This window comes from Myotis daubentonii, chromosome 3, assembly GCF_963259705.1.
Source record: "Myotis daubentonii chromosome 3, mMyoDau2.1, whole genome shotgun sequence".
NCBI lineage: Eukaryota > Metazoa > Chordata > Mammalia > Chiroptera > Vespertilionidae > Myotis > Myotis daubentonii.
In genome coordinates, this window is record NC_081842.1 from 132,131,814 (window position 1) to 132,150,151 (window position 18,338).

Sequence of the window (18,338 nt, forward strand, 5' to 3'; positions counted from 1 at the left end):
ATGCTATCTACAAGAGGCCCACCTCAGAACAAAAGACTCACACAGACTGAAAGCAAAGGAATATAAAAAATGTTGTTTTTTTTTAAAATATATTTTATTGATTTTTTACAGAGAAGAAGGGAGAGAGATAGAGAGCTAGAAACATCGATGAGAGAGATCAATCAGCCCCCTCCTGCACGCCCCCCACTGGGGATGTGCCCGCAACCAAGGTACATGCCCTTGACCAGAATCGAACCCAGGACCCCTCAGTCCGCAGGCCAACGCTCTATCCACTGAGCCAAACCGGTTCGGCTAAAAAATGTTTTAATGAAAATGAAAAGAAATTGTGGGTAGCAATTCTTATAGCTGACAAAATAGACTTCAAAACAAAGGCCATAAAAAGAGACAAAGAGGCCACTACATAATACTAAAAGGATCAATAGAACAAGAGGATATAACCCTGATAAATATATATGCACCCAACATAGGAGTAACTAAAAATATAGAAACATTCTTGGAGGACTTTAAGGGAGAGATCTACAGCAACACAGCAATACAGACTATAACACCCTGTCTACATCACTGGATAGATCTTTCAGACAAAAATCAACAAAGAAACAGAGAACTTAAAAAGTACACTAGAATACATAGGTTTAATTGACATTTAAAGAACATTCCACCCCAAAGCTACAGAATATGCATTCTTCCCAAATACACATGGGACATTCTCAAAGATAGACCACATGTTAGGACACAAAACAAGTCTCTACAAGTTCAAGAAGATTAAAATCATATCAAGCATCTTCTTAAATCACAATGGCATGAAATTTAAAATCAACTAAATAAAAGCACTAAAAATATCCAAACACATAAAGGCTAAATAGCATGTTATTAAACAATGAAAGGGTGACCAATGAAATCAAAGCAGAAATAAAAGATTTTTTTAAAACAAAGGAAAATGAACATGCAACAATTCAAAATGTATGGGACACAGTAAATCCAGTCCTAAAGAGAAGTTCATCGAATTACAGGACTACCTGAAGAAACAAAAGCTCTAATAAACTAACACTACAACTAAAATAATTAGAAAGAAAACAACAAGAAAAACCCAGAGTAAGAAGAGGGAAGTTAATAATAAATATTTCAGAGTGGAAATACATGACATAGAGACTAAAAGAAAAACACAAAAGCTCAATAAATTCAAGAGCTGGTTCTTTGAAACGATAAACAAGATTGAAGAACCATTAGCTAGGCTCATCAAGAAACAAAAAGATAGGACCCAAATAAATAAAAACAAAAATCAAAGAGGTGAGGTAACAACTGACATGACAGAAAAAGAAAGGTTTATAAGAAAATACTATGAACAACTACATACCAACAAGCTGGGCAACCTGCATGGAATGGACAAATTCCTAGAAAAATACAATCGTCCAAAACTAAATGAGGAAGAACCAGAAAACCTGAACAGGCCAAAAACAACTGGTAAAATTGAAGCAGTAATAATAATAATAATAATAATAATAATAATAAAAACTCTCAGCAAATAAAAACCTTGGTCTAGATAGCTTTATGAGGACAGTATTATCCAAAACCAGATAAAGACACTATAAAGAAAGGAAATAAAAAGTCAATATCCCAGATGAACATAGATGCTAAACTCGTCAACAAAATATTAGCAAATGGATCCAGTAATATGTTAAAAAGAACATATGTCATGATCTCAGTAATTGGGACTTATACCAGGAATGCATGGCTGGTACAATATTCATAAATCAATAAATGTGATACATCACATAAACAAATTGAAAGACAAAAATCATATGATCATATCAATAGATGCAGAAAAAGCATTCAACAAAATCCAACACCCATTTTTCATAAAAACTCCTAGCAAAGTGGTAATAGAGGGATCATGCCTCAACATAATAAAGGCCATATATGACAAACCTATAGCCAACATTATATTCAATAGGTAAAAACTAAAACCATATCCCCTAAGAACAGGAACAAGACAGGGATTTCCACTTTCACCACTCTTATTCAACATAGTACTGGAAGTTCTAGCCACAGTAATCAGACAAGAAGAAAAAAAAAAGCATCCAAATTGGAAAGGAGGAAATAAAACTCTCATTATTCACAGATGACATGATACTGTACATAGAAAACCCTAAAGACTTCTTCAAAATCTAATAATTTTAATAAATGAATTCTGCAATGTAGCAAGATACAAAATTAATACCCAGAGATTGATGACACTTTTATACACCAATAATGATTTCTCAGAAAGAGAAACTGAAAAAAAAAATCCCATTTACCATTATAACAACAACAACAAAAATGAAGATACTTAAGAATAAACTTAACCAAGGAGGTAAAAACCTGTACTCAGAAAACTACAAGGCATTGAAAAAAGAAGTAGAGGAAGATGCAAACACGTGGAAGAATATACCATGTTCATGGGTTGGTAGAATTAAAATCATTAAAAAGTCCATATTACCCAAAGCAATCTATAAATTCATTGCAATCCTTATTAAAATACTATCTGCATATTTCACAAGTGAGAACAAAAATTCATATGGAACCAAAAAAGACATCAAATAGCCACAGCAATCTTGAGAAAGAAGAACAAAGTTGGAGGGATTACAATACCCGATATCAAGTTATACTACAAAGCAACTGTAATTAAAGAGCCTATTACTGGCACAAGAACAAGCATATATAGACCAATGGAACAGAACATAGACTCCAGAAATCAACCAAAGCCATTATGCTCAATTAATATTTGACAAAGGAGTCATGAGCATACAATGGAGTAAAGACAGTCTCTTCAATAAATAGTGTTGGGAAAATTGGACAGATACATGCAAAAAAATGAAACTAGACTTACACAAGAATAAACTCAACTTACACACGAATAAACTCAAAATGGATAAAAGACTTAAATGTAAGTCATGAAACCATAAAAATCCTAGAAGAAAGCATATAGAACAAAATCTCAGACATCTCATGCAGCAGAAGTTTCATCAATACATCACTGAGGGCAAGAGAAAGAAAAGAAAAAAATAAACACATTCAACTACATCAAACTAAAAGCTTCTGCACAGCAAGTGAAACCAGCATCAAAATGAAAAGGGAACCCACTGAATGGGAGAACATATTTGCAAAAGATATATCTGATAAGGGGTTAATTTCCAAAATATATAAAGTACTCATACATCTCAAAGGAAGACAAACAATTCATTTAAAAAATGGGCAGAAGACCTAAATAGACACTTCTCCAAGGAGGACATACAGATGACCAAGAGGTGTATGAAAAAATGTTCAGTTTCCCTAGTCATCAGAGAGATGCAAATTAAAACAATGAGGTACCTACTTACACCTACCAGAATGGCTACCATCAAAAAATCAACAAACAATTGTTGGTGAGTGTTTGAAGAAAAAGGAGTCCTAGTACACTGCTGGTGGGAATGCAGACTGGTACAAACACTATGGAAAACAATGTGGAGTTTTCTCAAAAAATTAAAAATGGAACTGCCATTTGACCCAATGATTCCACGTTTGGGAATATATCTTAAGAAACCGGATATATTTGTAAGAGATCTCAAATCAGTCTAATTACCCATCAGTAGAAGAATGGATAAAAAAATATGTGGTACATTTACACAATGGAACACTATGCAGCTGTAAAAAAGAAGGATTTCTTACCCTTTGATGAAATTACAATCACACAGTGTGGAGAGACCTGGCAAGTTTTATAAATGAAATAAGCCAGTTGCAGAAAGACAAATATTATGTAATCTCACTTATATGTGGAATCTTATGAATAAAATAATGTGATGAACAAAATAGGTCCAGAGACATTGAAGCATGCAGCAGACATATTTCAGAGAGGCCTTGAAGAGATCAAAGAAAAACAAAACAAAACAATAACAACAAATATACAGTATATGTATATATATATATAATATAAATAAATACTATAATATGAAAATGTGTTACTTATTCTCATTTAGTTAAGATAAATAACTTTAAGTGTACAGTGGTTCATCACTTTTTTCTATTTTCTAAAAATTTTCTTAGCCATTCTAGATAGTATTTTAGACAATAATTGGTCTTTTTAGATATAAGAACTGCCGGAGTCCATTCATTGTCTTCACTAGCTGAGTTTAGACAGAGACCCCCAAAAGCTAGTAACCTTTGAAGTCCTAGCAAAGGTCAGAACTGTGCACCACCCAGTTAATCTAGGAACCACCCAGTTAATTTAGGTAATAATAGTTGAAGCATCCCCACCTTAGTTCACAAAATTCCTTAGATACTTATGTAGATACTTGTTGATTATTGTTAATCAGATACTCTGCCTATTCCTGGAAATCTATTGATGAGCTAATCAGATACTTTGTCTATTCCTGGAAATTGTCTGCTGATCTGTGTGTCATTGAAACCTCCTTATGCTAAGGAGTACTCCAGATCAATAAAAGATTGGAGTGGCCTGAGCATAGGTGGAAGTCCTTCGGGACTTGCCCGCCTGGTCCCCCCAATATTGCAAAATTATCTCGTGTCTTTTCCTCTCATTTGTTGTGCTGCTCCTCTTTCAGATACTGAACCCTACTCCATGCAGAACGTGGAGGGAGTGTTACTCGACAAAGAACAAAATCAATCAGGCTCCAAATTTCATTTATAGACTGAAATGACACAGATTAGTTGTAGAAATACATCAGATTTTTATAAATTATCACTTGTTTTCCACTTTTTCAAAAGCAATAACAGTCTTCCCGAAGTTTTTTTCTGTTTTTGTACAGAATATTTATATACATAGATACATTTTTGCCTCATCAAAACAATTATCCTTTCTGTCAAAACAGTATCATAACCTTACCTTAACTGAGTTGGAACACATGTTATACAAATCTGCCTTAAGTATTTAGCTACAATCTTCTCAAAGTATTTTGTTGCTCAGATATAGTCTCTTTCTAGAAAATAATGTACAAGGATTAATTTTTCTCTTTCAATAAGCAGGTCTATAGTATACTTATGAATATAGAAAATATTTTGCTTCAATACATATCTTTTACAAGGAAAAGCAAATTCTCAAATTGGTAATTGTATCTACATTTGTATTATATTTATTTTTATACCGCTTCTATATGGTGGGTGAGATCGTAGGATCGTAGGTTGACTGGATGGTCAAGATGTTCAATTCCAGCTCACCCTGAATGATTGCCATTTTCAAAATACATATATTTTATTGATTTCAGAGAGGGAGGGAGGGAGAGAGAGAGAGAGAGAGAGAGAGAGAGAGAGACATTGATGTGAGAGAGAAAACCTATATCATTTTCCCATGTGCCCCAACCAGGGATTGAATCCACAATCTTTGGTGCAGGGGACAATGATGCTCCAACTAACAGCCACACCAGCCAAAGCCAAGAGTATTTTCACTACTATAACCCTCCCTCAACGCACCCCCACCCCCAAACCCTGGGCACTACTATTCTTTTTACTGTCACCACAGCTTTGCCTTTTCCATAATGCCATATAGTTGGAATCTGCTGGAGACCAATTCTAGCTTGTTTAGCAGGGCTGCATCTGGGAATGGCTGAAGGCATTTCCCCAAACCTGAATAGGATACATTAAATTGGTTGTGGCTGCCAGAGAGCTAAAAGGCATCTTAATCTACATGTTATTGCCTCCTATTGGCCAAACACCTGAACACCCATAGGCTAATTCCCCCATTCTGACAATGAAATCTGTACTAAACCCTGACCCTTTGAAGTTTATATCTCTGCCTTGCCTCAGGACAAGTTGTGTTAATAAAAAGCATGGTGTCCTGGGGACTCGGAGAACCTAAGACCTTAGACTTAAGACCTTAGAACTTAGCTCCTTTAGCTAAGTTCCTCTGACCCCCAAATGCCTTTCAAAATTATATCTCATCTCTGGACTCTTTATTAGTCTCTGGATTCCTCTTTAATCTACGCATGGCCTTGTCCAGATTCCTGAACCCTTCTTGATGCTGGGACAAGAGCACCAACAATAGGAATCATACAGTATGTAGGATTTTTAGATTGACTTCTTTCATTTAGTAAAATGCATTTCACTATCCTCCATGTCTTTTCATGGTTTGATAGTTCATTTCTTTTCAGAGCTGAATCATATTCCATTTTCAGGATGTACTACAATTTGTCTACTCACCCACTGAAGGACATACTGGCTGCTTCCAAGTTTTGGCAAATGTGAATTAAGCTGCTATAAACAGGTGTGTGCAGACTTTTGTGTGGACATACACTTTCAATTCCTTTGGGGAAATGTCAAGGAGCACGATTGCTTGGCTGTATGGAGGAGTATGCTTTGTTCGGCAAGAAACCAACAAAATGTCTTTCAAAGTGGCCTCACCATTTTGCATTCCCTCCAGCAATGAATGAGAGCTCCTGTTGCTCCACCACCAGCACTGATGTTTCAGTGTTCCGGACTCTGGCCATTCCAATGGTTGTGCAGTGGAATCTGATTATTGTTTTAATTTGTATTTCCCTGATGACACATGGTGTGGAGCCTCTTTTCATATGCTTACTTATCTTCTGCATCTTTTCTTTAGTGAGATGTCTGCTCAAGTCTTTGACCCATTTTTTTTCAAGTTGTTTGTTTTCCATTTTTGAATTTTAAGTGACTGCTTTTTAAGATCATTACTTGCCATCTTTGCATCACATCTGAGGGATTTAAAAATTACTTTTTTAGCAATATGTATTTTGAATATTTAAAGAACTAGGCATATCCCTGTATCTTCATTATCTGACATGTATGAAGAACTTAGAGTGCTTGTATGTCTAAAGAGAATTGACGTTGTTTATTGTTTCAATTTTTGACCCATAGATGCACTGCAAAGCAACAAAAGGTCATCATTGGCAAATGGGGATTTAGAAAAAAATTGTGTATTCATGTCTGAATTTAGCCTATCTTTCACAGAAAGGCTCATAATTTCTGGATTTACTACAGAAGCTTGCAGTGTTTAAACGGCCCCCTATAGAAAGAAGGTTACCTTGCCAAGTTGATACAAGGCTATAAAGAAGTGTGCCAGTCTTTTTGTGCCAAGATACCTGAAGTACACTTACCTCCTGCTGAACCCAGTGTGGAACCCTGACAGGTTTCAGACTGCACCAACATTGGCTCAGCTATCTTCTAAGTTACTATTTCACAATCTGGTGAAAAACGAAATCAGATACATGTGAGTTACAATCATAGTGAAGTTGCTTGAGAGTTGTGTATTGCCTGGTGAATTTTTGCCCTTGAAGGGGTATCAAACACTTTATGCGTCCCTGGTTTCAAGGAAGGTTCCATCCAGATAAGTGGAAAAGAGGACTGGTTTCCTTTTGTGAAATTTGACTTAACCATCTTTCCTGGCCCTTTGTTTCCTCAGAAACTTTCTTCCTTCAGCTACTTAATAAAATCAGTGCCCCTAGAAAACTCCAATTGTCTGGACATTTTGGAAAAAAATGTCACATTCAATCAGGACCTACTATCAATAAATTCAGACTTCAGAGCCAGGATTGCAGAAAGCATTTGAAAGTCCTGTTAAGTCAGCCCCATCCTTACCTAGGTGAAAAGTGACAGCAAGTTAATTAGCACATTGGCCATCAAACACTCTTATACCTTGTCCTCCTGACTCAGAAGCTCAGCTCTATCTCTGGCCACAGCTAGTTTCTTCTGTATTTGAACAGGAAGGTTTCACATCAGTTATGAAATGTCATTTCTGGAGTATAGTAAAAATATTGGCATTGCATTGTACGACTTCAATCTTTGCTGAATAATCCTTTTGAGTCTCAATATGTGCATGGAAGCAGCATATTAGGAAAAAGAGACAATATGGACTTGTACATTAGTAGCTTGAAAATAAAATTTGAGTAAAATATACAATGAAAATAAACTTAATAATTTTATTTCTTTTTAAATGTTCATTAATCCCAGATGTTCTTGGAAAGTCATTTTCAGGGGCAAAGGCCTATTTTAATTTTATCTTTAATTTGTTGTTAATTTATTCAAGCAATATATGTGTATTTTTATTTTTTTTTTTAAAAAAAGTCCTGCTCAAAGCTTCTATTTCCCTTTTCTCCCCTGGAAATAACTACTGCTATGATTTGGCAAATACACTACCAGATTTGAAGTATACAACGATCAAATCATTTTTATTGTTTTTTTTTCTTCTGATCTAAGATCTCTACAGGACATGGTCATGAAACCTTAACTCTGTCAGCAGTGTTTGCAAACATAAAACCAGCACTCTTGAAGTAAAGTGACCATATCATATTCTTTCAAATCACTGCCCTAAGAAGCTGGAAAATAAAGGAAAGGAGAGTCAAGGCCAGTTATTCAGTTGGAGCAATTTACATTTTTAATAACTTTGAAAGGTTAGGCAGTGTCATATTTTAACTGAATATGTAGCAACCCCTCCGTGTCTGTTTCTTTCTCTATTTGCATAAGCAATTGACAGCTCATTAAGAGCTCATTAGGAAACAGCGATGACCCTGTGATCAGGGGAAACAGAATAAAAAGAGCAGTGCTGAGAAAAAAAGTCTTCATTTACTAATGTCCTCAATATTTCACAAGAACAGGAAATATTACTATGGTATCTGGTGGTGAAAACAAGTAAGGTATATATATTATAAAACACAAAAGGACGATACTGTTACATTACAACTTAGCCTGTTTGCCTTAATAAGATGATATAGGTATTGGAATTTGTAACTAATTTTATCATGAAAGAAAAAGCTTAATAATTCAACATTCCCAAATGAATTTTTCTTTCCTTCTTTTTCCCCCCAAATTTTATCTTACCTATCATTTCTCTATCTATCTATCTATCTATCTATCTATCTATCTATCTATCCATCTATCTATCTATTATCAATCTATCTACCTATCTATCCACTTACGTACCTATCCTTAAATTCTAGAAGACTACATCATGGAGAAACTGAATAATTGTGTTAAGAATAGTCTATAAATGGAAAAAATCGACTATGCTTCTTCTAGATAAAAAATGTTCAGAATATAAATTAGTTCTTTTTTACTTGCTAATACTCTCTGAACGCAAACAAAGGAGGCAAAAATCAGATCTCCTCTGAATAAATGTTTGCTGCTTACTTCTAAATCTCTAGATACCAAAATCCTTTTGAAAAAGGAAAGGCAGATGCACACGGTGTGCTGGCTATTCTTTGCTTTTGTATTGCATTTTGTAAAATGCATGAATGCAAAGCACTTTTAAACACTCAGGAATTAATCAATACAAAGGAAGCAGGGGGAACACATTTATTCCTGTTTTATTTCATTTCAGGGCTGCTGATTTTTGCTTACCAGATGTTGCAGAGTTTCAGAATCTAATCTGTTCATGCCCTGGCTGTCCGACAAGGGGTGCTTGCTTTACCTAAAGTCATTAACACCTTCCATCTACTGTTACATGTTTTTGCGTATTCATATTTTATAAAATAGTTCCACTTGAGAGAGTAACAGAGAGAGAGAGAGAGAGAGAGAGAGAGAGAGAGAGAGAGAGAGAAGACTAAGCATTTTTCTGTGGTTCATCCTCTTTCCTATTTATTTATGTGACTTTATTGCCTTTTGAAAGAAAAGAAATTTAGAACTTCAGCCTGTATTAGGCCATTTGGATGTTCTTTATTGGCGTTTGTTTGAATGCCCAATTTGGTCTCAATGGCATGTCCTTTGTAACATAAAATAAAACATGGTGCTCAAGAAAAGTAGCGACATACACATCCAGGCCCTTTCATAGCAGTTGGTAAAGCATAAGCCTTGCCTCTCTGTGTGGCAGCTTCCCTTCTCTTTCTTTTCTTTCACTCTGACAAGCAGCCATTGTCCCTCAGTGAGATCTGCAATATTACTTTGACCCCAGCTCATCAATCTGCCTCAATTGGATAATGATCTGTAATCACTTTCTTTCAGGGGAGTCTATAAATTTGCCAAGGCCTCTTTCTTTTCTGAAGGACTCCTTATGTTCATTCCCATTTGTGCAAATGCGCCCTCTTTTCCAGGGCTAAATAGCCATGCACATGGTCCATTCTGTGAAGAGGCACCGGGCGGGTCTCTGTTGATTTTCCATGCTCTAGTCTCTTAAAGGAGACTAAGTGTGACATGCAGGGGTGCAGTAGGGGGGTGGTCAACCAGGCCACATCACAGGCAGCCGCTTTTCTCATTACGACTGATCTATTAGTAGGTCACTCTGTGCCCTCCTGGTCATCAATGAGCCTAATGTTTAGTGCACAAAAAATATAAAGGAAGGAACTTGGAGGTGGAAAGGAAAATGGTAGAAAGAATAGAGAAATCCACCACTTCTAAGTCTTAAAGGTATATTTTGCTAGCAAAGGGTAAAAATAACTCAAATATTATAATATTCAATATCTCAACCCCTTCTGCTCCTGTTTGTTTTCCTTAAAACATAAAATTCTTAGACTCTACTTTTCCCTAGTGCCCTCTCTACTCTTCTCATAAATAGGATGAAAGGCTCTATAATTGAAACTAAACCTACATTTGCCGGGGAATCAAGTAGTGAAGACAAAGGCCGTTAACATTCATGAGCATTTGGATGACTTTGGCGTGTTTGGAGGATTTGCTTTAATAATATATAGACCCAAATAGAGTCATGACCATAACTAAAAGGAATAAATAAACAACAAAAAAGAAGTCACCTACAACCTAATCTAAACCCCTGTGATAATGGAGGTGACAAAAGTCTTTTGGGCCATATTTCTACACAAAAAGAAAGAGTTTCTCTATGCACAGTGACAGGTGTAAAAATAAACACATTTTAATCAAAACAAGTATAAATATGAGAAAATGAGCTAGATAGCTATACGATTCTGTTCTTTAGACATCATACATTGGTAGTAACAATGCTTTTCAAGAAGACAAGCTTCTTCCCAAATCTCTGTGCCAAATTAGTTTACAGTAAATCAATAATACATTAGGTTTAGGGAGGACAGTTTAGGAAAACAATCAGAGATATCACAAAACTTGCAAAAGAATTGCAGAAAGAAAAGCAAATTATTGTTAAAAATTCGTGTTTTGCACCATCTTGTAGGAGAAAAACATGTCATTTAATGTTAGTATTGCTGTATTTATTTTGCCTTTTTAAACTTTTAAAAATAAAAACTCATGTAATTACACTTTTTAAGGAATTGACATTTGTGATTGAAATATCACAAATGTCAATTTCTTTCCAGGGTTAGAAAGAAAAAAATGAACTTTTTCAGACTAGGAGGGTCCCACCATGACTCATGGATCCTATAGGCCTGATGAAACCCTAAGAGGTCACACGGTCAACGTGATTATGTCATGAAAGAGTCTAATGCTGAAAGCAGTTAAGTGACACATTGAAGGTGTCATAGCTATTAGAGAGGCTGGACCAAGACTGCATCCCAGGCTGCTTACCTACTTTCCATTGTTTATTCCGTATTATTAAGGAAGGGCCTCTGGTGGGGACATCTATCAAATGTTTTTGCAACACAAAAACCTTATTTCTTACAAATAAGTTCCTGTGCCTAAGTTTTGCTATCATGTAACAAAGGAAAACAGTATTATAATTGAGCTCATTTTACCAGTGGAATATCACATGCTGGAAAAATAATTATTTTAAATACAAAGAAAAACTATTTTGTTTTGAGTATAAAATGATCATGTATAAAGCACCTGAAAATTTCAAGTATTGAACCCAGAAACATACTTAAGCTTTTTCTATTACTAAGAGCCAATGAAGAGTGTTGTGTTGTGCCAGTTACAGACCATTATTATTCAAATTATAATATGTGTCATGAAAGTCTAATTTTAATTCGGCTTTTTTTCCCACTGTGATTCTCTAACTAAAAGGTAATTAAGGAGTGATGAAAACTATAAAAAAGTACATTAATAGTATATACATTTTGTAAGACTTTTTTTCTGAAAAGAGTAAACTGTTTCTTAAGACTTGTACATTGTGTAGGAAACTAGATGTGTGTGTGCACGTGCACACACACACACACATACACACAGGATCAGTATAAGATAAACAATTTCTCCTAAAAATTATCAACAAAAGAACAATTGAGTTAGAAGATGAGCAGAAATTTTGTAATCCTCCTGGTATAAGACTCTAAGGTTTTTCTTCTTATTTTGTTGGTAAAGGTAATCACTATTTTTATTAAAGCTTCCTTAGGTGCAAATAAAAATCACAGAATAATCATTTTATAAATGAAGAAACTGAGGTCCATAGAGATTGTTGCTCACCTAAGGTCATATAGCTGGTAAATATCCGAATTAGAATTTGAACCTTGGTCAATCCAGATCAAAGGAACATATATTTTCTACTATCTGTGACACCTCCTCTTATAAAATTTAATTCAATATTAATTTGTTCCAAATATTCAAAATAACTATAGATGAGAAATTGAAAATTATTATTGTTTTCTTTATTCAAAGTTACAGACACTATTGAAATAAAAATAATACATTGGAGTATTTTATTAAAAACCTCTGAGATCCTAAGTTATGTTACAGTTTTCTCACATTTAAAAATAATAAGTATTATTCTCAAGGCACAAAATGGCAAGAACTGCAGAATTTCTTGATGAAGGTGCCTTGCGTTGGGGGCACCTTCGTGCCGGGGTTCTTGTCCCAGCATCAGGAAGGGTTCAGGAATCTGGAGAAGGCCGTGCATAGATTAACTAGGAATCTGGGGACTTATAAAGAGTCCAGAGCTGAGATATAATTTTGAAAGGCATTGGGAGTCAGAGGAGCTTAGCTAAAGGAGCTAAGATCCAAGATCTTAAGTCTAGAGTCTTAGGTTCTCTCCTCATCCCCAGACCCCATGTTTTTTATTAACACAACTTGTCCTGAGGTGAGGCAGAGATATACACTTCAAAGGGTCAGGGTTTGGTACAGAGTCCATTGTCAGAATGAGGGAGTTAGCCTATGGCTGTTCAGGTGTTTGGCCAGTAGGAGGCAATAACATGTAGATTAAGATGCCTTTTAGCTGTCTGGCAGCCACAATCAATTTAATGTATCCTATTCAGGTTTGGGGAAATGCCTTCAGCCATTCCCAGCAGGTGACTACATGTGTGACTCAACCCTGTTGAGTCCCCAAGTCTCATCAACCTTTTGATGAAACTCTTGAGATTATGATGTGCTGGAATTGGTCTCCAGCACCTTCATTTGAACACTTTTCTTTAACAAGATGATGGATTGTGCATTAACTAGTTTAACGTACACTTGAAGTGGACATGCTATTTTTTGCCTCTTAAGAGTTATTAATTTTAATATTTTGAGAAATTTGGAGTGGCTTGTAAGGGAAGAAGTGGATGTATAAGAAAATATTGAGTCTACTATAGATTTCACCGGCCACTATTGCTGTAGCTATAAACTCTGATAATTCTCCTGGGATTGTATCAGCATAATGCATTTTCAAAGGAGGCCTCTTTCTCTCTCTCTCTAATTTTCTCACTTTGCTCTTCAAGATCAACTCAGATTCACTTGATTCAAAACAGCTCTGGTCCTAATAGGGAAGGAAGAAGTCAAACTGTCACTTTTTGCAGATGGCATGATGCTGTATATAGAAAACCCCAAAGATTCTACCAAAAAAATACCAGAAACAATAAACAAATACACTCAAGTTTCAGAATACAAAATCAATGTACAAAAATCCATTGCTTTCCTGTATACCAACAACAGAACTCAGTAAAAGAAATGTAGAAAACAATTACTTTTGCAATCGCAACCAAAAGAACAAAATACCTAGGGATAAACTTCACAAAGAATGTGAAAGACCTATATACTGAAAAATACAAAACATTATTAAAAGAGGTTGAAAAAGACACAATGAAATGGAAAAATATCCTGTGTTCATGTATTGGAAGAATATCCTGTGTTCATGGATTGGAAGAATCAACACATTTAAAATGGCCATTTTACCCAAAGCAATATACAGATTTAATGCAATCCCCATCTAAATCCCAATATCATTTTCTAAAGAAATAGAACGAGAAATCGTCAGATTTTGTATGGAACCTCAAAAGACCCAGAATAGCCAAAGCAATCCTGAAAAAAAAAAAAAAGAACAAGACTGGAGGTATCACATTACCTGACTTCAAAATATACTACAGAGCTATCAAAACAGCATGGTATTGGCCAAGAAACAGATACACAGATCAATGGAACAGTATAGAGAGCCCAGCTATAAAACCACATATATATGGACAGATAATTTTTGACAAAGGAGCCAGAAATGCACATTGGAGTAAAGATAGTCTCTCCAATAAATGGAGCTTGGAAAACTGGAAAGCCAGATGCATACAAATGAAACTGGATTGCAGTTTCATTAATTTTGACCCCACGTACAAAAATTAATTCAAAATGGATCGAAGACTTAGACATAAGACCTGAAACCATAAGTCATATAGGACAAAATATAGATACCAAATTATGGGCCTGGGTGGTAGAGAACATTTTATGGACTTGAACCCAAAGGCAAGGGAGGTAAATGCAAAAATAAATGAATGGGACTATAGCAAACTAAAGAGCTTCTACACAGCAAAAGTAATGGAAAACAAACAGGCAGCCAACCAGATGGGAGATGATATTTGCAAACAGTAGCTCCAATGAAGGTTTAATTTCCAAAATGTATAAAGAACTCATAAAACTCAACACTAAACAAATAATCCAATCAAAAAGTGGGCAGAGGACCTGAAAATACACTTGTCCCAAGAAGACATTAAAATAGCCAATAGATATATGAAAAGATGTTCAACTTCACTGGCAATCAGGGAAATGCAAATTAAAACTACAATGAGATACCACCTTATAGCAGTTAGAGCAGCCATTATTAACAAGACAAGCAACAGCAAGTGTTGGAGAGGTTGTGGAAAAAAGGGAGCCCTCATTCACTGCTGGTGGGAATGTAGACTATGGCAAGCAGTCTGGTGATTCCTCAAAAAATTAAAAATAGAGCTACCATATGACCCAGCAATCCTACTCCTGGGTATGTAGTATACCCAAAAAACTCGAAATCATTTATATGCAAAGATATATGCACCCTTATGATCATTGCAGCATTATTCATGGTGGCCAAGAGTTGGAAACAGCCAAAGTGCCCTACGATAGAGGACTGGATAATGAAGACGTGGTACATATACACAATGGAGTACTACACGGCCATAAGAAAGGATGAAATAGTGTCATTTATAACAAGATGGATGGACCTTGTGGAATTGTGCGAAGTGAAATAAGTCACACAGAGAAAGCTAAGAACTATATGAATTAACTCATATGTGGAATATAAAACTGAAACTTATGTACACAAACAGCAGTGTGGTGATTGCCAGAGGGGGGTTGGGGGAAGAAAGGGGTCCTAATATGAGGTGACAGAAGAAGATTTGACTTTGGGTGGTGGGCACATGGTCCTATATATAGATTTTGTAAATTAATAATTCACACATGTAACCTATATGTTCATGTAGGCTGATGTCACCCCAATAAAATTAAAAACAACAACAACAAGAAGAAAAAACAGAGCTCTGGAACGATTCAATTCTAGCTGGTGTCAATTTTCTAGAAAAATGTGCATTTTTGTGTGTGTCTCCTATTTATTCTTCTAAAGGATTGATGCCTCAAAACTTGTCTGTTTCACTTTACAGGAATTTCACTATTTGAATTTAAAGTTAATTTTTATTTGATATTTATTAAGTACTTAATGGCATTGGGGAAAGATTGAAGGAAGAGTTGAGTGGGAAAAGTCAGTTTCTTTCAACCTTTCAATACTTTCTCTGTGACGGGAGATGACTAGTGGAGCCTGCCCAGGGGTAGTTTCTAAACTTTTTACTCATCATAGGAATCTAGCAGGACATCAGTGTCACAGGCATATGGGCGGAACCTCCATTTTAAAAGGCCTGGGAGGGACTCATGTCCCATTTTTCAATATCAACACCAAATACTGTTTCAGGATGGGCAGAACTGTCCAAGAATAAAAAATAAAGACTTGTATCTGAGAAAAGATAGACTATAGACTCATATAGAGTTTTATATGAAGAAACATTCAAGAGAAAGTTAATGCCCTCCCCCTTTTAAAGACTACTCTAAAGCAGACAGAATTGAATTCTACTATGGTGGTTGTTAGATCATGCAGCACAACATATCATCTGACAGTTTACAAAGCCAGCCAATAAATCAGGATGCTTAAGAAAAATTAGTACTTTTCTTGGGAAAGCAAAAATAGAATCACTGAAGTTGCAAGTCTCCTCATAAACAATCTATACATTATTTGTCAGGAAACAACTAAGTCTGAAGCCAAATGAATTAAGTTTCCAGTTAAAAAGTTAGCTCAAAGGAGCAAAACGCCAATACTTTAGAAAAGATAATAATACAAGCCTTGTCATGTTTGTATTATTACCCTTTCTCATGTTTTAGGAAGTTTTCTCTTTTAATAATTAATAATATTAAATATGAAATTATTAATATACTATATTAATACTTATTAAATTATATATAACACAAATAATTATAATAATAAAGATAAGTAATAAACAGGGAAAAGTAATAATAAAAACAAAAATAAATCAGTAAAATAAAAGATTAACAATAATAATAAAGCAGAGATTAATCAAAATCTTTCTTTGAATGGCCAATAAGAGACATGAACATCTTGCATGATGAAAAATAGAAAATAGAATATGCAAATAAACAAAAAATGACAAATGGCAATAATTATAAAAGTAATCCTATCTAATAAAAGACAAAAAGGGTAATTGACCATACCTTTGCTACACCTCCCATTGGCTAATCAGCACGATATGCAAATTAACCACCAACAAAGATGGTGGTTAATTTGTACATACCCACTGGGAGCGAAGACTGAAGACAACATGGAAATGAAGTGCTACAGAAGGGAGCTAAGTAGAGGCGACTGGGAGGTGGGAGGGGAAACCCAGCCGGAGCAGCTGGGGGCAGGAGGGGAAACCCAGCAGCAGCGGCTGGGAGGCGGGAGCGAAGCCCACCTCAGCGGGTTTCTCTCCCTTCTCTGCTTTGCTCCAGCAGCAGGAAGCCCTATTCTTGCAGGAATCCTCCTGCAATGGGCCTCTAGTAGACTATAATAAATATAACATAAAAGTATTAGAAAATTTTAAAATGTAGATAATTTTATAATTTTGGAAAAAATAATGGAAAACAAAAACTTCTATGGACCAATAAGCATGAAAGGACTGAAACACCACTCCTCTTCAAAAGCTACTTGACTTACTCATATTTTATACTAAAATTTCCCCCCAATTCTTAAGAAAAATTTTATTTTGAAATAATTTTAGACTTTCAGAAGACTTACAAAAAATGTTCAGAGCTCTATATGTCTTTCACCCAGCTCGCCCTACAGTTAACAGGTTATATAACCAATGTCTAATGATCAAAACTGAGAAATTAACATTAGGTCTCCCAGGTTTTTACCAATTTCCTTTTCTGTTCCTGAATCCAATCTAGGATATGTTACATGTATTTAGTTGTCATGTCTTCATCTCCTCCAACTTGTGACTGCTTCTAGACTTTCTGGGTTTCTCATGACCTTGACACTTGGAGAGGATTGGTCAAACATTTTGTAAAATTTTTCTCATTTTGAGTATGTCTGATGGGTGATAGTATACATTTTGAAGAAGAATACCACACAGTGGTGGTATGTTCATCTCATTTCATATTATTAGGTGTGTTACACTCCATCATTATGTATTATTACTAGGGAATGTGAACCTTGGTCCCTTGATTAAGCTTTTGTCTGCAAGCTTCTTCAAGGACAGGTTACTATTTTTCTCTTTTTTGTTTAGTTTATAATAATTGAGTCACTAAATTCAATCCACAGTATATGGGATGGGGAATTACAATCATCTCCCAGGGAAAGAAGTAGCAAAGAATTTGTTAAAAACACCATCATGATTAATAAATATTTTGTTGGAGATACTTTGATGCTATGCAAGTATCTTATTGGTGTTAAAGTTTTGCCTACTAATTTTAGCAGTGGATTTCCAGCAGTGATTACTACTGTAGTGACATAACAGTAATTTGTCCCTTCTGCATAGAGAGTTGTCCCTTCTCCATTTCCTGTTTGTTCCTTCATTTAGTATGCCAATATTTACTCATACACATTTATTTCATTCTTTGGGTTATAATCCAGTAATATCAATATTTACTTTATTGGTCAAATCGCTCCAGTTTCTCTCTCCCCAACTTGTTATGTGAAATTTTCCATTGCTACAGAGAAGTTGAAAGAAAATATAATAAATGTATACCTTTAACCAAGTATTTAAAATTTATAAATGTATGTGTTTCTTTTTCCCAAAAATGTGCATATAAATATATAA